The 7,072-nt window shown below is 50.6% G+C and overlaps 1 pseudogene; it reads right to left on the reverse strand.

Annotated features, from left to right (window-relative positions):
- Nucleotides 1-5,040: 5,040 nt before the first annotated feature.
- LOC109755995 (U-box domain-containing protein 16-like) lies at nt 5,041-6,591 on the reverse strand (annotated as a pseudogene).
- Nucleotides 6,592-7,072: the final 481 nt, after the last annotated feature.

Raw genomic sequence — 7,072 nt, forward strand, 5'->3', positions numbered from 1 at the left:
GGGACGTTCGAGACCGCCCACGAGGCCGCCCGCCCGTACGACGCGGCGGCGTGGCGCCTCAGCCGGCCACGTTCGCAGATGAATTTCTTGGACGCTCGGACGCGACAGCAGGTGCAGGACCTCGCGCCTCCGCCGCGGCTAATCACCGACGAGGGCCGCCGCATCCAGCGTAGGCGGGAGCGCCACCTCCTCATCGCCGAGGCGGACGAGTACGCCATGGCGGAGTGGCGCCAGCGCTTCCAGGAGGATCTCGCCGCCGAGAACGACTTCTGGGCGCAGAGGAGGGCGCAGCGAGCCGCGGAACGGGCGGACAGACGTGTGCGAAAGGCACTAGCGATAGCGCAGTGCGAACTGGGAGCAGCTCGATCTTTGACGACAATGTTCGTCGGTGGAATGATGCGTTTCTGTCGTCGGACTACACCCCCGAGGAGGAGGACGATAACAAGGAGTAGTTTCTAGTATATTTGCATTGCACTATCGGTTTTATCTATTTTTATTATTTGTATCATATGGACTAGTTTGTGTTTGGCTTGAACTATGCTATTTGTATCGTATGAATTTTACCTATATGTTGAATTTTTATCTAAATGCTAATTTTATTATTTGTATCGTATGAACCGGTTGCTCGTGCGCGTCGTTTTTTGCAGCGCCTGCTGAAGCTGCTCGCGTGCGCCATATTTTGTCGCGGTGGCTGGAGCCAGCGCCCTGCTACGCGCAAAAAACACTATTTCGACGATGTAAAATAGTTTTATGGCGTTGTGCGGTTGCACTCCTGTTGGAGATGCTCTAAGCTAGTTAGCCTCGTAAGCTACTCCATTTGCTTCTCTAGAACAATATTGCGGTATATATGCTTGAACTTGCCACAGATATTCAATTTAGTGCATAAACTCGAAAAATACGCTGTAAGACTAGCGGGCCCTGGCTGCACTCAATGCAGCCCATTTAGCACACATTATTTTTCTAAAAAGAAAATATGTAAATAATAATTACAATAATAAAAATTAGATTTGAATATTTATGTGTTATTAGTAATTACCTCGTAGCAAAAACTATCGTGTGCACAGATTATTTAAAAACATATATAAACAAGACTCCATGCAACGCTATCGGTTATGGATATTTGTGGTGCATAAATAATAACCTCACGGTACAAAAATATTCGTCTGCATGCAAAGTAAATATATAGAGGTTTGCTCTAAAATATCTTACTGAAAATCTTCCTGTACTTATTTAAAATATCCACCTATTATTCATAAAAGTAATATTTAAATATAACCCATGAGTATTTAAAAATTTACTTAATGCAAACATTTAAAATATACAGTCATGGATCATACTAGAAATGTTTATTAATTAAAAAATAAAATGTTTAGTGAATACAAACATATTTATACATGCATGGCTTATATTTAAATAATACAAAATTAGGGAGAGCAACATTACTAAATATTATGAATATTCATTGGTGTATACTTTTACTCGTGGCTTATATTCATTATTTCTGTATAATGTAAATATAATCCATGAGTGAATATTCATATAAACGTTTTAAATTACAAATATTTTTTAGTTATACTAACATTTTGTTTAACAAGATAATTATGAATTATAAAAATGTGCGTATAATTATTCAAATGTTTGAATAACTAAAATAATATTTACAAACTATAATTTTAAAATATTTTTATTATTTTATATTATTCAAACATGGCTGTCATTCATATATATTATTTCAATTATATGAATGTTTATAAAATAATATATGGATATTTTTTAAGTACATGACCATATTTTAAAAGTTGATTGTTTTAGTTATATGCAGAGCCTTTATAACGCATGAATAGTTGAACTTTATTTGTATTACTGTCATTATAATGTATAGACCTTTTTTCATTTCTTTCGAATAAAATTAACAGGTGCTAAATAGGCCACACCGACTACAACCCATTTGAGAACCACTACCGTTTCCATTTACATCACATTAAGATTTAGGAGCCCCAATTGAGAACATGATTTAGTTTACGTTGTCGCAGCTTTGTCTCCTTTTTAGCTTGAGGTTGCTGGTTTGACTTCACTTTGTTGTTGTTTTTCTTTTTAATCTCCCTTCTGTGCCAACTGGCAGGACCCATTAGTCATAGACATATATTATTCTAGTAACCCTGTTCGGTATTTATAAGTGGGTCTCATGCCACGTCAGCTATATATGATGCCACATCGGCGCACTTTACGCATACGAATGGGTTTAGCACTATATTTATACATTCATGCCAAGTTTTAGAACCCGTTTAACGTATTTTTTAAGTTTAGATACTAAATTAAACATCGATGGCAAGTTCAAGCACGACTGATGTATTTACCTTAACAATATTCATAGGTAGAGCATCTCTAACTGGTCCTTTAAAAGGCGTTAGATAAGTAAAGAAATCATTATTAAGCGGCTAAATCGCACCTAGCCGATCCCTTATCGGTTAGAGGGGTAAACTTTTTTCTCCTTGGCTGCCCCGACTCTCGAATATACTCGGTCATCTCCCCGTAGAGTATAATTTCCTCCCTCCACACCACGTTGGGACCCACCCCAACACGCACCGCATCCTCCCTCCCACTGATGAAATGTATCATGATTGTTTGAGTGCTTGCGTATGGGTGTTCGCTGACGCCATTGACGACTATGTACGCGTTGGGGAAGATACAATCTTGGAGGCCGTTCATAGGTACACACAACCGTGTTGAGAACTTTGGGCCGGAGTATTGAGGACACCCGCCGATGAAGACATTGAGAGGCTCTTTGGATTGAGTGAAGAACGAGGATGGCATGGGATGCTTGATCAATTGATTGCATGCACTAGACATGGAAGAATTGTCTTGCGGGATTGAAAAGGTCGGCACAAAGGCCACTGCAAAGATCCAACGATCATTGTTGAGGTTGTTGCATCAGAGGATCTATGATTTGACATTCATTGTTTTGGATGGCCTGGCTCCCATCCCGAATGTGCTGTCGAGATCACCACTATCACAAGGCTTGTTGCTAGAGACGCTCCTCATTGCAACTATGTTATCAATGGCCGACAATACACGATGGGTTACTACCTTGCAGATGGCATTTATCCTCCGCGGGTCACATAAAGGTTGGCAGAATCACGATTTTGAATCGGATCGGAGCTCTGATGGCAGGATCGCAAGTCGTAGAATGTTCACTATTAGGATCGTAGAAACGTAGACTCCATAAACTAAAATCGTAAAATCAGAGGGGTTAGTTTGGATCGTAAAGTCGTAGAATCCTATAATAGAATCACGATTCCGACAACCTACTCACATTTATCAAGATACTCCAGCATCCTTAAGGGACCAAGATATATCACTATGCAACGCGTCAAGACTCGACAAGGAAGGATGTGGAGAGAGCTTTCGGTGTGCTTCGGAAGCACTTTCGCATTATTCGGGCCCTGCCGAGTATTGGAACCCATAGGTGTGGAAATTGTAAGATGATTGTTGTATTGTTGTATTGATCCGACCCAAGTGTGGGGTATATATAGAGTACAATAGAGGAGAGAGACTTGGAGTAGAGGGCAAGTCGTACATGGTTAAAGCTATTCTATCTCTTATCTCCTTATCTCTATCTTAAACATATTTATATTCTAACATCCCCCCTCAGTCGTAGCGGGTGTGAAGCGGACGATTACGACTGAATTTGAAGTCTTGCGCTTCTGTCGTCCTCTCCGTTGCACCATCATCAACTGTGTCTCTGATGGCCGATGGGTCGGCACCTAGGGCGGTGACTGCGTCCCCTTCTGGTGCCTTCCCCGTCTTCTCCTCTATTCCCTCCCGCAGTCACAGCGGGAGTGTCGTGGACGCAAGTGACGAGGCGGACGCTGTTGACTGGAGTTGTTGCCGATGAGTTGCGGTAGACGTAGCCATTAATGTCAAGGTAGCCGATCATGGTGATGTAGCCGTGGTCGATGGTGTGGTGTCGTCGTGGATGATGAAGCCGCACAAAGCCGAAGGCGAAAAAAATGCGCTATGACGGAGCTGCAGACGTGGACAATGCATCTTGTGAATGCCAGAGGGTGTCGTCGGCGATAAGTCCACCCGTTTTGCCAAGACCGGAGGAAACCCATCGAGCATACATAGGTTTTGCCAGAAGGCCCAGAAACCATGTGGTCGTGTAGGGTCATCATTGTAGTGACGCCGTGTCGATGCAGTCGTGCCGTCGTGAATGAAGCGGTCGATGTCTTCGTCGTGACGCGGTCATTGCCGTCGTCGAGGTCGCGTCTTGCAGAATCTGTCAGAGGATGCTAGGTGTCCATCTTGTGGACAAGGCAGCGGCGGTGTGTTGACGAAGATGTTGGTGAAGATCACGTTGATGAAGACCTTAGCGATGAAGTGTCGACATGGCGTCGCAGCAGCGTGTCGATGATAAAGTGCCGCTTGAAGGCGTCCCTCGCGGCGACCAAGTGTCGATGACGTGTCGCGCCGGAGAAGTGGATGAAGAATTGCATCTGTTTTCACACTGGCCTGATGTACAACTTGATGTCTTGGTGAAGACTCGGCTCATAGTCTGGTGCAGTCGTACAGGTCGATGGAGTGGCACCGGTCAATGCAGAGGTGTCGGTGTAGTCGTTGATGTTGGTGCAGTTGCAGGCTCGATGCAGATCGCTCATTGTGATCTTGGTGCACATCGTCTCGATGAAGTTGTGACCACGTGCATTCGAAGACTCACGGTGGATGAGATCACGTTCGGTGTCGAAGTCATATGCTGCGTGGTGATAGCCAGACATGCATACATACATGCATCTGACGGATCTGAACCTTGAAGACTTCAGATGCTACGTGCCTGTGCCTGAGTTAATTGCACAGAAGTATCATAATTTGGGCATCACATGCAGATTGGTATCACGATTGCTAATTTTTGCATGTCAGTACCATGATTGCTTCAGGTTTTTTTAAATAAAGCTAAAACGCGTATTTATACGTATTGACGCTCGATCCGACAGCTCGGGCCCACCCGTCAGGTGCCACGCTGGCCAATCGGCGCGTGCCCGCGCGCTGACTAGGACGAGCCGGTGCGCTGCTGCTCTCCAACCCGGTCCGGTCGCACCAGCTCGCCCCCGCCGCACCATTCCCCTCCCCTCCTCCTCTCCTCACTCGTTGGCGAGCGCCAGGCGGCGCACGGTGGCAGCGGCGTTCTCCTTCGCCCGCCAGGTCGCGCCGGAGCCCATCACTTCGCAGAGGGCCGCCACTGCGCGCCGGGCACGCAATGGAGTTGAGCTGCAGCGCGGCGTCCTCGGAGTTGAGCAGCGGCACGAGGAGCGGGACGGCGCCAGCCTCTCCGATGAACGCGCGGCTCTCGGAGCCGGACTTGGCGAGCAGACGGATCTCGTGCACGACACGGTTGTCCGAGCCAAGGGAGAACGACGCCGAGAGCTTCTTCACCAGAAACGACGCGGTGATGCGCGCCGCCTCCACCGCGGCCTTGTTTGCGGCCACCGGCGGCGCCGGCTCGGGCTTGCCAGGCTCGCTGCCTTCCATGGCGACGCCATTCTCCCGGCACCACCGCGAGATCAAGTTCTTGAGCGCCTTGTTGGGCACCAGCTCCAGATTAGTCAGCACCTGGCCGGTCTTGGGGCACGTCGACTTGCCGGCGCCGAACCACCGCGTAATGGACTCGCGGTCGTACGTCTGGCCACTAGCGGACACAACCGGGTCGCGCATCAGGTCGAGAGAGATGGGGCAGCGGAAGTCCGGCGGCGGCGCCAGAGGCTCGGCGTCATCGTCGTCGGCGTCCACCTTGGAGTCGAGCGGCCGCGGCGTGGCAGCGCTGAAGAGGACGCACTTGGTGTACCGGAGGAGGCCGACGAGGGCAATCATGGCCGAAGTCCACCACTCCGCCAGTCGGTCGCCGATCTCGCACTCCAAGATCTCGATCTCCTGGCTGCAGCTGGCCGGGTCGTTGATGGCCACCTCCTCGAGGATGGCCTCCAGGCGCTCCCGCTCAGGCACGATCTCCCGCTCGACTTCCTGGATGAGCGCCAGCACGCTGGCCTTGAGCTCCTGCTCGGCCGCGGCCTCGGGCGCGCGGCGCCGGCACTGGCGCGAGGCGAGCGTGAGCAGGTCGGCCACGTCGTCGGCGAGCCCGAGCTCACCAACCGGGAGAATATCGAGCAGCGTGGCGAGGTCGTGCTGCAGCTCGTGCACGCGCGCGGCGACCTCGTCGGACTGCAGCAGCAGGCGCATGCGGCTGCGCGCGGAGCAGTCGGCCACGACGGCCTTGAAACGCTGCAGCACGAGGAGCACCTCGCGGAGGCAGAGCGAGGCGGACCGCGGCAGGGCGACGGCCGCGCCCAGCAGCAGCAGGTCGTCGAACACGACCACGAGGAGGCGCGCCCGGCGGGACACGGACACGAAGACGGCCCTGAGGAACGGCGCCGGCGGGTCGGCGGCGGCCAGGTCGCGCGCCAGGCGCGCCAGACCGGGTTGGAGAGCAGCAGCGCACCGGCTCGTCCTAGTCAGCGCGCGGGCACACGCCGATTGGCCAGCGTGGCACCTGACGGGTGGGCCCGAGCTATCGGATCGAGCGTCAATACATATAATACGCGTTTTAGCATTATTTGAAAAAATTTGGAGCAATCATGGTACTGACATGCAAAAATTAACAATCGTGGTACCAATTTGCATGTGATGCCCGTACTTCTATGCAATTAACTCTACGTGCCTGGCCTGCTAGCGCGTCCGCCGTGGTACTGCCTGCGTGGCCTCCGTGGGTGATGTCGCCCGCCTGGTGTCGTTGCTCAGGCCAGCTTGGAGTCCCGGTCGCACAGAGATGTGTTGGCCCTGCGCCCCTCGCGTCGGCGTGTGCCGCGCTCTGGGCGCGACAGCCGTCGTCGTTGGAGTCGCTGTAGGCACCGCTGACAGGGAGATCCGCGTAGAGGATGGATGACTGGCCGGGATGAACGCCCTTCCGTGATCGGAGGTGCGTATCCTACTTCTGTTTTCCTGGTGCTCGCTGCGTCCGCTATTGGAGACCGGCTTGGATCCTCAAGACGACAGAAGGATGTTGATGAAGACCCACGCTGCC

This window comes from Aegilops tauschii, chromosome 2 (assembly GCF_002575655.3).
Source record: "Aegilops tauschii subsp. strangulata cultivar AL8/78 chromosome 2, Aet v6.0, whole genome shotgun sequence".
NCBI lineage: Eukaryota > Viridiplantae > Streptophyta > Magnoliopsida > Poales > Poaceae > Aegilops > Aegilops tauschii.